This window comes from Lagenorhynchus albirostris, chromosome 15 (assembly GCF_949774975.1).
Source record: "Lagenorhynchus albirostris chromosome 15, mLagAlb1.1, whole genome shotgun sequence".
Taxonomy (NCBI): Eukaryota; Metazoa; Chordata; class Mammalia; order Artiodactyla; family Delphinidae; genus Lagenorhynchus; species Lagenorhynchus albirostris.
In genome coordinates this window covers 28808298-28823219 of record NC_083109.1, presented here as the reverse complement: position 1 = coordinate 28823219, position 14922 = coordinate 28808298, and the positions used below count along the sequence as shown (strand labels likewise).

Genomic DNA, 14922 nt, shown 5'->3' with positions numbered 1-14922 from the left:
TAAAGTGTGCAGTTTAATAATTGTTTATGTGAATACATCCGGGAAACCATGTCCGTATTCAAGATAGTGAACACATCCATCACTCCCAAAACCCTCCTGGTGCGTTCCCATCCTCATTTCATAGTCCTCCCTCCAGCCCTTCACCATCCCCAGGCAACCGCTGACCTGCTTTCAGTTACTATTGATTAGTTTGCATTTTCTAGAGCTTTATATATGAGAACTAAAACATTGCCTGCCATTTCAGTAAACAAAAGATGTTGTAGCCATCACGCCATCACATTACAGCTGCCCAGACGGTGAGCCCTGAGGGAACTCAGGATAGAGACAAACGGGGGCTGCCGACTGCCAAGCCCATCTAGCAGTCAGCCACTGCAGCCACCCTCACGTGCACCCTGAGGAAACTCAGGGTGAGAAAACACAGGAGGAATGATTTCAGTGAGCCCAGCTTCTTGCATCTTCCCATACATAGAAAATCACTAAATTCCTTAACTTGAGATGTCTGGTTTTCTTTTATTAACAGTAATCCTTTGATGTTCTGACTACCTGGTCTTTTGCTGTAAAAATTTCTGTATATCTGGCTTAACCCCCTTGCCTCTTTGGAACAGTTTTCTCAGCGTTATCTGAGATGCTGTGTCCTGGGTTTAAGTTCTCAGAAAGTCCGCCGAATAAAACATAACTCTCAACTTTCAGGTTGTGCATTTTTTTTCAGTTGACAGTATATACAGAATCACTTTTTTGTATATATTTTTTTAATGTCTGGTTGCTTTTAAGTCTAGTTCCTTTCGCTCAGCATGGTACTTTGAGATTCATCCATGTTATTGTGTGTATTGAGTTCATTCCTTTCTGTTGCTGAGTAGCACTCCATTGTATGGATATATCACAATTTGCTTATCTGTATGTTGATAAGTTGATGAACATTTGGGTTGTTTCCAGTTTGTGACTATTACAAATAAAGCTTCTATGAGCATTCATGTAAGTCTTTGTATGGACATATATATTTTTTCTTTTTTCTTTTTATAAATACATATCAGTACCACTACTCTTTTTTAAAATTTTAATTAATTAATTAATTTATTTATTTATGGCTGCGTTGTGTCCTCTTTGCTGCATGTGGGCTTTCTCTAGTTGTGGCAAGCGAGGGCCACTCTTCTTTGTGGTGCACGGGCTTCTCACTGTGGTGGCTTCTCTTGTTGCAGAGCACGGGCTCTAGGCATGCGGGCTTTAGTAGTTGTGGCTCGCGTGGTCTAGAGTGCAGGCTCAGTAGTTGTGGTGCGTGGGCTTCCTTGTTCCGTGGCATGTGGGATCTTCCCAGACCAGGGTTCGAACCCCTGCCCCTTACATTGGCAGGCGGACTCTTAACCACTGAGCCACCAGGAAAGTCCCTATTTATTTTTCTTTTGGGTAAGTGCCTAGGAGTGGAATAGCTTGATCATATGGGAGTTATACGTTTAAGTTTTAAGAAACTATCAAAGTGTTTTCAGTGAGGTGATACCATTTTCCATTCCTTCCAGCAGTGTATAGGAGTTCCCGTTCCTCCACATACCCACCATGATTGCCATGGTCAGTGTTTTTAATTTTAGCCATTACATTAGGTGTGTAGTGATTATCTCATTGGGGTTTAATTTAATTTTTAAATTAATGACAAGTGATCTTGAGCATCTTTTCATGTACTATTTGCCATTTGTTTATTTTCTGTTACATGTCTTTTCAAATCTCTTGCCAAATTTTTATTGGATTGTTTGTTTTCTTATTGTTCAGTTTTGAGAGTTCTTTAAATATTCCAGATACAAGTCTTTTTTATTAAATATATGCTTTGTAAAGTTTTTTTCCCAGTCTGTGTCTTGTCTTCTCATTCTCTTAAGTGACTCTTGAAGTGCAGAAGTTTTATATTTTGATGTAGTTCAATCCATTCATTTGTTCTTTTATAGATTGTGTTATTGGTGGCATATTTAAGAGCTACTTGCCTAGCTAACACAAAGATTTTCCTATGTTTTCTTCCAGAAGTTTTATTGTTTCACATTTTACACTTAAGTCTATGATCCATTTCTTTCTTTTTTTTGGCTGCACAGCATGGCATGTGGGATCATAGTTCCTCGACCAGGGATTGCACCCGTGCCCCCTGCAGTGGAAGCATGGATTCTTAACTGCTGGACCACCAGGGAAGTCCCTCTGTGGTCCACTTTGAGTTAAATTTTGTACACGGTTTGAGGCATAAATTGAATTAAAAAAAATGTTTATCCAGTTGTTCCAGTACCACTTGTTAAAAATGCTATTCTTTTTCCATGGAATTGCTTTCATAACTTTGTCAAAAATCAGTTGGCCAAATACGTGTGTGTCTATTTTTGGACTCTATTCTGTTATATTGATATACACGTCTCTCTTTATGCCAATACCATACTGTTCTGATTACTGTAGCTTCATAATAATTCTTGAAATCAGATAATGTTAGCCTTCTAACTTAGTTCTTTTTAAAATCTGTTTTGACCATTTTAGGTCCTTTATATTTCCATATGAACTTTAAAATCAGCTTGTCCGTTTCTACAGAAAATCCTGCTGAGATTTTGATTGGAATTGCATTGAATCTATAAATCAATTTGGGGAAAATTGCCGTCTTAATAGTGAGTTCTCTGACCCATGAACAAATACAGCTGAGTCTCCTTATTCCCAGTAGCTATTGTCTATACAATCACCATGAACACCGAATTGGTGAATACTGAGCCATCGCTCCTAGGGAAAATACAGGGTTAGTTTCCTGTGAACCTCTAATCACAGTTTTGTCAACTGATCAATAAGTAAACTTGTTTTATGTGTGTTTCTGTTTAAAGGTATCTTTTGTCATATCTACTGTTGATTTATTCACATTGAATTCACAGCCAACAGCATTATAACTCAGGCCTGAACAAAGTTTATCTAACACAGGAGTTTTTGTTAAGGCACCTCTTGGACTTCTTGCACAAAAGAGCACCAGAGAGCACTTCAGCACTATGCTTGGGGGTCATTTTAAAATCACCAACAAAAAGGACAAATGTGAAAAACATAGTGCCAAATAGACTGGGAAAAGGACACTTACTAAGAGTCTGAAACAAGAAGACAGAGAGTCGGGGACCTCCCTGGTGGTGCAGTGGTTAAGAATCTGCCTGCCAATGCAGGGGACACAGGTTCGAGCCCTGGTCCGCGAAGATCCCACATGCCGCGGAGCAACTATGCCTGTGCACCACAACTACTGAGCCTGCACTCTAGAGCCCATGCGCCGCAACTACTGAAGCCCGTGCGCCTAGAGCCTGTACTCCGCAACAAGAGAAGCCACCGCAATGAGAAGCCCTCGCACCGCAACGAAGAGTAGCCCCCACTCGCCGCAACTAGAGAAAGCCCGCGCAGCAACGAAGACACAACACAGCCAATAAATAAATAAATAAATTTATTTATCTTAAAAAAAAAAGAAGACAAGAGTGTCACCTTATTGACCTCAGCTGGGAACATGCGCGTTGTGCTGCCCTGGGTAGCCTGTGAATCTGTGGCAGCATTGCCATCACTGACTTGGGGTCGCAAATGAACTTTAGAGAGTAAGTGAATTCGCGAATGCGAAATCTACAAATGAGAATCGACTTTTTATATCTCTCCATTTGTAGGTTTTCTTTAATTTCTCTCAGCAGTGTTTTATAGTTTTCACTGTAAAAGTCTTTCATATGTTTTATCCCTAAGTAGTTCATTTTTTTTGATGATATTGTAAATGGCATTATTTTTTCTAATTCAATTCCCGATTTTTCATTGCTGGCATAGGGAAATACAATTGATTGTTGTATATTGATCTTGTATCCTGGAACCTTGCTAAACTCAATTAATTCTAGTAGCTTGTTTTTAGATTCTATTGAATTTTCTATATAAATGTCATGTGCTAATCAAGAGTTTTACTTCTTTCTAATCTCATGCTTTTTCTTTCTTTAGTTTTACTTCTTGCCTCTTTGCACTGGCTAGAAACTCCAGTATAGTGTTGAATGGTAAGAGTGGACATCCTTTCCTGTTCTGATCTTAGGGGGAAAGCATTCAGTCTTTTACCATTAAGTATGATGTTAGTGGTAGTTTTTTCACAAACGCCCAAGGAAGGACAAACTTGGAAGGGGTTTAGACCTTGTTGGAAAAGGTGTAGTTCAGCCGCCAGATAGCAGAGAAATTTGATGATTTAGCCAGGGTGGATGGAGCTGGTCTGGAATTCCTGAGCAAGCAATAGGCAACCCTCCAGTGTATACGTGTGGGTACAGCAGGCCTTTAGCCAACAGTGTCTCGGGCACTGGGAGAATGGGCATGTGCGGGGCAGGTGGACTGCAGGCTAACCGGACCACACACACAGGTTTGCAGAGGGGACACTACTGGGTCTGTGAGATGCTCCAGGCCACAGGCAACTGCGTGCAGGCCACGAAGGAGCTGCAGTTTCAAAAGGGCTCTGGAAAAGTTATCACTGGGCCAAGGCTGCAAAGTTGCAGACGGATCACATTCTGTTGCCCATGGCTAGGGTTGGAATCCACCGCAGACCTCCCGCCCTGAGCTGGAAATTGCAGGAAGCCTTTTCCTCCTGCCATGTCCTTCCAGAGTCTTCTACTGAGAGCTTAAATTCATGTTCACTTTAAAGAAGAAATGCGTAAAGGAATTCTGTTGCTAATCATACAGCATACATTGAAGGAGCATTTAGAACTGAGAGGCAATAATTAATACCTGACATAGGTGGGCAGAGCTCACTATTTTAACCACCCTCCAAAGCTGGCTGGGGAGGGTATGTGAGGGTCTGAAGAAAGGGTGGAGGAGAGAGAAAGTGTCAAAGAAACTGCCCTGGGAAGTGAGTCTGGGGCCCTGAGAGCAGAGAACTGGCTGGCCTCTGAGGTGAAGGCAACTGGCTCAGCTCCGCAGGCATCCACGGCTAACCATCTTTTGTTCCCAGATTACTGTCCATCTGATGACTTGGGAAAACAAAGCACGGCTTTTCTGTGCTGAAATTGGGTGACCTCGTCCCCCAGAGTCCTGTCCACAGGCCTGGCTGCCTGTCCAGAACTATGGGACACAGACATGGACAGGCTGCATCCCACCAGAGACCTGCCGAAGTCTCTTAGCCCCTTAGATCCATCTTGCCTGGATCAAAGTTCTCAGGATATGTCCTCTGTGTGCCCCTCGTCTGACCCCCCACCTCTGCCTAGCTGCCTTCAGGACTGTCAGCTTGGTGCACAGCTGAGGGCACAGGAACCCCTGTGATGAGGGAATCAGGTCTAGATGTATTTCATCTATGAATCTGCAGCGCCCAGCAGAGTGGGTGCTCAGTGAATGCTCAAGGCGGCAGGAAGAAAGCGAAGTAGGTGTCGAGGAGCTCCGTGAGTCCATTGAAGAGATCACAGTGCTTTTATTCAGTGTTCAAAACACTTTATTGGTATTAGTTCATTGAACTCTCAGAATAATCTTGTGATGGTGTTTATCATCTTCTCCAACTTAGAGGTGAAGACAACGAAGCCCAGAGAGGTTAAATAAGTTGCCAAGGATCACACAGGAAGTGGCAGACCTGGGACTCTAACCAGGCACTGTATTTCAGACCCCACGCTCTTAATTGCCACAAAATACTGCCTCTTCACCCATCTCTTCTCTATCCTCAGCCTTAGAAGAGTGCTGACACATAGAGGCACTTGATACATATGTATTAACTAAATACCCAGCATCGGGTGGTTCCCCCGCTCGCACCACACAGGTGGCCACTGTCTCAGCTCTGAATAAGGCACCCTGGATCTCTTCTGGCTAATTTGGTTATTTCCTGTCTTTTTGAGCCCAGGTCTGTAGCGCTGTTATTGATAATGGTAGTACCTAACCTTTATTAGAAGGAGCCATAGGCACACTCGCTACTTGCCTACCCAACACCCAGTCTCCCCTCAACCTTAGTGAGAGATCCACTGCCCCCTTGTGTCCCAGCCTCCTTGTGACCCAGTGCTAAGGTCTAGCCAGTGAGAGGTAAGTGGAAGGGTGGTGTGGGACTTCAGCGAAGTCCCCATAAAAGGAGAGGCAAGCTCTCTTCCTCCCTCCCTCCCTCTTTGCTATCACTTGGGATAAGGAGAAAATGCCTGAAACTCCAGCCGGCTTCCTGGACCGGGAGGCAACCTTAAAGGTGGAAGCCACTTGCTGAAGATGTTGGAGCAGGAAGCCAGAAGGAGACCCCTGATGACTCCATGGAATCAGCACCAGAGCCCTGGATTGCCACCTCACACTTCTTGTATGTGAGAGAGGAACTAACTTCCCTTTTGTGTCTCCTGTTTAGGCAGCCATACCGAAGCCTCACAGACACAGGTGCAGTTATTATCTCCATTTTACACATGAGGAAACTGAGTCCTTAAAGAGGTAGAGCCAGTTGGTGTGAACCAGGCAGTCTCACAGCGGGGAGTGTGTGCGGCTCCACTAACTACAGGAGCCTCCCAGCAGAGAGCGGCTAGGCTCTGCCAGCGTGGGAACCAGGAATGCGAGGGCTTTGGCAGTGGCCTTGGTCTGCTGGCTGGGGGAACTGCTGTCTGTGTTCTTACCACATTCAAGTTGTCTGAGCTGGGGCCCTACAGCACTTTGGCAGGGGACCCAGACCATGGTTATTAAATTCCTCATATTTTGGTCTGCCCTCAAGGAACCAGTTGACCCAACAGAAGCGATTATTGGAGGCTTTTGCAAGAGGGAAGTGATTCCAGCCCCATGTGAAACATGATGGACGGCTGAAGTCCCCTGACAGGGAATTAGGATCTGAGAGCTGCAAAGATGATCTGTTTAGCATCTCTCAAAGTGGGCCTCAAAGCATTTTCCCAGAACACTAGTGTCAGGAGATGTTAATAGGCGTTCAATGTGGAAGAACTGATGATCCAAGAAGCTTGAGAAACAGAACTCACTGCAGCACCTCTCATAACCTTTACTGTACATTGGGACGTGGAGGGGAGCTTTCCTTAACAGTATTTGAACTTTGAGCCTCCCACTCTTTTTTTGAGGAGCACCTTAAATGATGTCTTTCCTCTGTAAAAAGGATTATCAATATCATTTATGGCTAGTTTACTGCCTGTGAGGCACTATGCTATGGAATATACATGCACTATCATTAATACTCAGAAGAATCTACGAAGTGGGGTAATGGTATTATTGCCATCTCACAGGTGAGGAAACAGGCTCAGAGAGTCACAGGTCATGGTCACAGGGCTGTCAGCATAAAACGGTAATCCCAGCCTCTGTCTGGCCCTGAGCCCACCATCCGACCCAGAGACGAGAGACCTTGCCACAACCTGCGGCTGGTTGGAGGCAGTGCTGGATCCGGATTCAGGCTTCTTAACTCCTGTTCCAATTGTTTTCTCATACTTTTCTGCTTCTAAATTTATGAACATATGTCAGGTGGTGGGTGATGTCCATCTCCCTGCATTGTCCTTCCCTCCCCCACACCCAGAGCTGTGGCCGAAAGACCAGCTAGAGATGAAGCAGAGCCTCTGGGCCTGGTTCTCCCCCATCACCCTACATGACCTCTTATTCACCCCTGTGGACGTGACACATGACCCAGGGCCACATCCCTGAGCTGGACCCATCAGTTCCGGGCCATGCTGTCTACCACAGGCCCAGCTGTAGACTGCTCTGGATGTGTGGTTTTTACATTTTGAAATGGTTGAAGAAAAATAATATTTTGTGATACTGTGGTGCCAGTCATATGAAATCCAAACTTCAGTGTCCACAACTGAAGTCTGATGGGCTCACAGCCACACTCACCCGCTTGCATACTGTGCGTGGCTGCTCGCGTGGGAAAACGGCAGAGCTGGGCGGCGGCAACAGGGGCCCGGGGCCCGCGAAGCCCCGGGAATTAGGATCTGAGAGCTAAAGTGCTTACTTTTTGGCCCTTGACAGAAAAAGTTGGCGGATCCCTGTTCCAGATGCAAGAAATTAAAGCCCAGTAGTATCATCATCCACATCTGGTGATTCCTTCTCAAGCAGGTGGTTTCATTCCACTTCTCAGGGTTGGCATGAATGAAATGAACTGTGACTAAACCTCAGGAATGGAGAAGAGTTGCAGGCCAGGCCAAGAGGGTGGAATGGGCTCAGGAGCCCGGGGCTCATGTGATGGGGCTGCTCCTGCCCTGCAGGCCCCTGAGCAAGTTCCTTCCACGGGGCCATGTTCCTGCAGATACGATGTGCTCTCATGCATGTACTATGTAAACATGGAGTGAACGCCTACTATGGGCCATATCGGGCACTGTTTAAGGATGTGGAGATTATTTACATACATTTACAGACACGCTTGTGTATGTATTATATACATGTACATAACATAGAACTTTCTGCTAGTGGTAACTGCCCTAAGGAAAAAGAAAGCATGTTAAAGAGAGAGAGATGATGATGAGGCGTTTCTTTAAATAAGGGGCCCGGAGAGTCCTCTCAAGTGCATGAGCAGAGACCTAAATGAAGCAATGAAGTAATGCCTTCCAGGCAGCAGGAACAGCAAGTGCAAAGGCCCTGAGATGGACATGTCCTGTGTGTGTTTAAAGGACAGCAGTAAGGTTGAGATGGCTAGAGGGTAGAGCCTGAGGGGCGCTGGTAGCAAGAGGGTCTGGGGAGTTAGAGGAGGAAGATGGAGAAGGGCCTATAGGCCAAGGAGAGGGTCTGGGTGATCCCCTAAGTGCAGTGGAGCCTCAGCGGGTTTGGGCCATGACCTGTTCTGATGATTTAAAAGGAAATCTGTGTGGAGGCTGGATTGAGGGGTGGGTCTCAATGCCACAGGCCCTCCTTTGGGTCCTCAGGGGGGATACGATGAGGCAAAGACCTCCTGGGAGGCGGGAAGATGCTGCAACTCTCCAAGTCAAAAGACTAACAAAAGCTGGGGTGCTGTGCCCACTGCAGTCTGTCAGGGCACTGCAGGCTGGGGGCCGCAGCACAGCCTGGAAAGGGCTGGGGGCCCGGGTCAGACAGCAGGTTGGACCAAGCGCAGGTTGGATCAAGCCTCTGGACTCATCTCGTCCAGCACGTTCCCACCACGCTCGCTCCACAGCCTGGGAAATTCCCTCTGTCTCAGGCCGGGCACACCATGGTGCACCTGTCTTCTCTGAGTCCTTCCTCCTCTGGATCTGGAGCTCCTGGCCCGCAGGGCCTACCTGGTTCACAAGCACCGAGTAGGTGGCTGGGAGCAGCTATCTACCCAATGACTGAGCCAGAGGCTGGAGTCGGAGGGACTTGTGGGAGCAGGGTCGGCGGGGACAGGCAGTGAGGGCCCGGATGTGTGACCTCTCCTTCCATGGGAGAAGAGCTCTCCAGATCCCTCCCTCCAGGGCCTGGGTGACGCACTCTCTGCTTGGCAGAGCCTGGCCTCGAGAGACCCCGTGTCACAGTGATGCGTCCCACGTTCCTCATCACCACGCCCAAACCCGGCACACAGTGAGCCCCTCAGAGCCCCTCCATTTCTGATCCCGGCCCTAATTAACCCCACAGTGCCCAAGGCATGGGGAGAGAAGGAAATGCTCTGGAGTACCCACCACGTATGTGGCATGAAAACCTTCAGTCCTGCCAACCATCATATGAAGGGGATATTTACTATTTTGCAGATGAGAAAATCAAGTCAGAAAGGCGATCTGCCTCAAGGTCAAGGAGCCAACAAAACAGCAGAGATAGCGTGCGTTCTCTGCACCCCACGCCTGCTGGAGCACTGACTGGATCTGAATCTAAAGTAGCTATCTACTATTCTCCCTTACCCGCCATTAGCAGTATAGTGGTGAAGACATCTGTAACACCCACTAGGATGACCACAAAAGACAGTAACAAGTGTGGGCAAGGATGTGGAGAAAGTGAAAGCCTAGCACATGGCTGGTGGGAATGTAAAATGGTGCACCCTCTTTGGAAAACAATGTGGCAGCTTCTCAGAAATGATGCTTCTTTACCATATGATGTAGTCAGTCTACTGCCAAGTATGTATGTGCTGAAGAGCATTAAAAACACAGGTCCACGTAAAAACCTGTACATGAATCTTCATATTAGCATTATTTGTATTAGCCAAAAAAATGGAAAAAATTCAAATGTCTATCAACTGGTGAGTGGATACATAAAATGTGGTATTTCCATGCAATGGAATACTATTCAGCAATAAGAAGGAACGATGCACTGGTATGTGCTAATGACGTGGATGAGCCTTGAAAACTTGATGAAGTGAAAGAGGCCAGACACAAAAGGCCACACACTGTGTGATTCCATTTATATGGAATGTCCAGAACAGGCAAATCCACAGACACAAAAGGCAGATTACTGGTTGCCTACGGCTGGGGGGTGGGAGGAGCGTGCTTGGGAGGGGAGGACTGCAAATAGGCATGGGTTTCTTTTCTGAGGCGATAAAAATGTTCTGGAATTAGACAGTGGTGATGGTTGCACAACTCTGAATATGCTAAAAACCACTGTCGTGTACACTTCAAAAGGGTGAATTACCTCAGCAGTTATTTAAAAAAAAATGTACTTGTGGGTTGTTCTCCTAGCTCCAGGCTACTGCCCAGGCTAAGCACAGAAGTATCCTTTGCCAGAAGCTCCATCCCCAGCAGCCACTGGACACCAAAGCCCGGGCCTGGAATGCAGCCTGTTCACTTTCAGATTAGGCAGGGAGCCCCGTCTTATCTTCTCCTCTAAACCTACATTCCAAAGTCCTGACTCTGTCCTCCTGCAGCTCTATTATTCCTGGGCTCACCAAGTCTCCTCCGGAAGAGCCCAGGTGGTGGGTCCCACGTCAAACACCAACCCTTTCCAGACGTTTAAGCTTTACTGAGGCAGTGCAGTGCCAGGAGTCAGGGTCTGGAGTTCAGCAGGCTCCGGGAGAATCCCAAACCTGCCTCTTTGGGAAAAGCAACTATGGAACCATTTGTTGAGAGCCTACTAAGTGCTGGGCCCAATACTAGGTTTTTATGAGCCCTCAGCTGCTCTGAAGGTAGTTATCACCCACCACCACTGTACACGGGTACGCGAGGAAAGGGACATGCAGCCAGGCTGAAGCGCCTGTCCCAGCCGGCATGTGGCACGTGGCTTTTCCTGGTGCGCCAAGCACTCAACAGTCTGGATTTCTCTGGGCTTTAGTTTTCTCCTCAGCGAAGGGGCACACACCGTACCTACCACACAGGCCAGCGAAGGTAACAGAAGTGCCCGACTTTTAATAAAAGCCAGTCCTCACTCCGTATGGAATGTGGTTTCTGCTGGACAGGCGGAGGGAGATAGATGGGCTATGTGCTCTGCCCTGCGCCCCTCCCCCACCCCCCGGCCAATCACTGGTCCCCAGACACGGGTGCTACCCCCTCACCTACAGAGCTGTTTCGTCCAGCTCCTTTGAGAGCCTGGCTCCCAGCTGAGCTTTCCAAAAATGTCCCTTTGCCCTTGCTGCCATGGTTGGGAGACTCATCTCTACATTAAAAATCCCTGAGGGCAGAACTTGCAGAAGCACAGAGCTGGGGCTGGAAGGGCCTTTGGATGTCTGGGGGGCTGGCAATGCTGGCTGGGCCCTGGGCCCCTGGGGAGAGCAGACCAGGCCTGGTGTGGTTTCCTGTCCCAGGTGTGGATGGGGAGGACCACCCAAGGCCACCAGGCGTCTTCTCATCAAGCAGCCGAGTGTCCTCTTCTCCTGCTGCTCACGCAACCAGGACCCAAACAAGCTCCTCCAAACAGGAGGCGACAAAACCACAAAGCACTTCTTTTCAAATCACGTATGGCTTCTTTGACCCCATCAAATAACTTTATTCACACAAACGTCCCTTAATTTACAAAGCCTCAGTCATTCATACACATTAGGGGGATCCACAGTGTTCAAGGAACTTAAATATAATGTATCATACCAACCCAAGTAAACCAAGTACAAAAAATATTCATATATAAAGTTGTTCACACGTAGGTCCTAGATTACCAGCTTCTGTGCAAAAAAAGAAAATAAAGAAAATAGATTTATTAACTAGTCTTTGAAACTAACCTTGTGCCTGGGTTAAACCCTCCCTCACACCCAAGTCGGCCCCACACGAATATGAATCATTGCAGCAACATTCTCTCCTGCTCTGATGGAAAGAGGCACCTGGTACACAAGACGATTTCTTTAAAATGTCCCTAAATGAACTCCCTTCCTCCTGCGGCCTCTCAGGGAAAAAGACGCGGGGGCCTCCTTCCCATTACCCCCCGTCTAAGGACTCCTGGAGCTGCTGGCAGTGGACTCAGCCCTCGGCTACGGGTGCTGACATCAGCCTGGTCCCCCGCCTCCCAGGGCATCTCTCCAGACAGGAGCCCTGGCCATCTAAGCCTGGCAGGGCAGGATCAGAGACAGTCCGCACTGTCCCGAAGGCTGCGCCTCAGCCATGAGCCAGGGGCCTGGAGAGCGGAGCAGTGTAAGCTCAGCTCTTCTCAGGTTGCCAGGTCCTACGAGACTCCAGCAGCTGGGCCCCCAGACAGGCCCAGGACAGGGAAGGAACAAGAACCTGAGCCCCACTCAGAGGCAGAGCCACCAGTGCCCCCAGGATGGGCAGGGAGGGAGCGGCACATGAGGAGCAAAGGTGGGTGGCGCACTTGGTGGGTAGGGCTGGGAGCCCGGGCGGCGGAGCCGAGTTAGGGGTGGAGGCCCGACTCCTACCTCTCCAAGCTTCCTAAGGCTGAAACCCAGACATCCACCCAAGTAAGATCTGTCTTCTAAAAAAGTGAACAGCCAACAGCAGGAAAAGAAAGAAGATTCCCACAATGCCCGCTCTTTTCCTTTTCTTAGAAAAAGACTCAAGCAAAAAAAAATTATCTTATTGCTCCAAACACTGGTTTTCTAGGAGACGCCTAAGTTAAGGAGCGAGATCCCGGAGGAAGAGAATGAGGGGCGGGGAATGAGGCTGTGAGGAAGGTGGTGAGTGGTCTTAGCACCGCAGGGTCGGGGGCAGAGGGGGTGCAGGGCCTGTGCCCCGGTCCCCTGCCTTCATTCGCTCTGGGGTCACCACTGGCAGTGCCATAAAGGAGCCAGGCGCCGTCCAGAGAGTCAAATCTCCACCCAGCATGGGGCACGTTTCTCCTCCAGCTGTAAACATGGTATTTCTTAAGTAAACATTTAATACACTCCCTCAGAAAGGCAGCCATGGGGGCACGAACCACATGTGGGTGAGAGGAAAGAATTCCATTCTCTTGTCCCAGTGCCTCTGGGATGAGAGGGTGCTAAGGCCTGCGACCTTAGTCCTGGGGCCCAGGAGGGGGTCAGATGGAGCTGGTCTCCAGGGAAGAGACTGCATCCTCTGGGCTGGAGGTAAGAGGTGGGACGTGCTGGGGAGGAGGTGGCCGAGAGTGCACCTGTCTGCAGCACAGCCCTGTCCTCAGCAGAAGCTGCTAGTGAGCGCCCTGTGGTGGCTGGGGGTCACGTGCCTGGCTGCAGCTCTTAGGAAGGGATGGGGCAAAGACTGGGGCATCCATCCTCCCACGAGGCTATCTGTGGGCGAGGGGTGAGAGTTTGAGTGGCAGATGAACACCGAGAGGGAGAAAGAAGCCTTGTCCTGCCAACTGAGCCAGGCGGCCGGGCGGGGAGGGCAATGGAATAAGGCACTATGATCTGTCTTGCTGATTCCTCTCACTGAGGGGGAATGGAGCTCAGATCCGTAGGGCTGAGGCCCAGATCCTCCCTCCAAAGGCTATCCTTTTCACAGATCCCAGGAGACAAGAATAACTGACTGCTATTTTAAGGGTTGGAAACTCCTAGAACTTGGACAGGACTAACAAATTGGTGGCACTGAGATGATGCTCCCCAGAGCGGCTGCCAGGCCCGAGACCCAGGTAAAAGGCAGGAAGAGATGACAAGGCTGACTCCAGTGGGAAGAGGTGAACAGTGGCTAAGGGAGAGGACGGCTACCTGGGCCTAACCGAGGCTAGTCTGCCGAATGGGCAGAGCCAGCCTTGACTTCAGGCTGACTTCCACCCGGGTGCTGGGTGTCCAAGGTGGATGAAGTGGAGAACAGGGGAGGGAGAAGAGAGACAGGCACTTGGGGCTAACAAGGTAGGCCTCAGGAGCTAGGGAAGGAGGTCCTGCCACCAAGCAAGGACGGGCTGGGAGTCCTGCAAGATAAGGGTACGTGGAGGCTGCCCACCTCACCCGAAAGGTATGGCCACCTGTGACCTACAGCTCCAAGACCTTAGTCAGAGCTAAGAGACCTGGGGAGGGCGGAAGGGAAGGATAAGCAAAAGGTAAATAACCTGTTAGGCTTGAACCCTCACTAGGACTTCAGAGTGTGGGCTGCGGCCAGGGACAGGTGAGGGTGCCAAGTCCGGGGACTGTTTTTCCCACGTGCTCATGGACAGACAGACAGCTGCCCCAGAGGGAAGGCGGGGAGGTGGGGCAGAGAAGGGGTGCACACTGCAGCTAGGGGATGTGCTCTCCCAGCTGCAGCTCAGAGTAGACTCTAGGTTGTCTGAGAAGTCAGAGGGAAGAGACAAGAGACAGGTGATGACAAAGAATTTCGGCTGAGGGAGGGGAGGGAAGGGCCTAGTCACCTCCTGCTGCCCTGCTGGATCCTGCTAAGCACAGCTAGCCATCTGCCCAGGAGGAGGAAGAGGACTTGAGAAAAGGCAGAAAGAATGTGAGCAAACATATTGCTGAGTTTGCAAGTCTGGGCTGATGCTGTGCTGGTCTCTCCTAAACTCCCAGGGCCAAAGGGCTGCGGCTCTGCAGGGAAGCCCTCCTTGGTCACATACCAACTTAAATGCCCTCCAACATCTCCCCTATCCATCCTATGCTGGTTTAGAGAAAACAAACAAAAACAACTAAACACAAAAGAATTCCTTTTCCCTTCCTTGCTTTGCTGTAATGGGGTGAGAAGCCAGGTGAGGGGCAATAGGGACAGTTCTCCTTCTCCTGGCAAGGGGAGAGGACACCCCGCTTCAGAAGCCCAGGAGTAGGGAGGTTGCAAGAGTCGTTGGAGA

General features: G+C 48.9%; 1 protein-coding gene across 1 annotated transcript in view; it reads right to left on the bottom strand.

Annotated features, from left to right (window-relative positions):
• Positions 1-11709: 11709 nt before the first annotated feature.
• Positions 11710-14922, bottom strand: part of STK35 (serine/threonine kinase 35) — a 45912-nt gene continuing 42699 nt past the window's right edge. Inside the window, exon 5 of the transcript XR_009535327.1 lies at positions 11710-11905. The gene's annotated coding sequence lies outside the window, so the exon portion shown is untranslated. The remainder of the gene's footprint in view (positions 11906-14922) is intronic.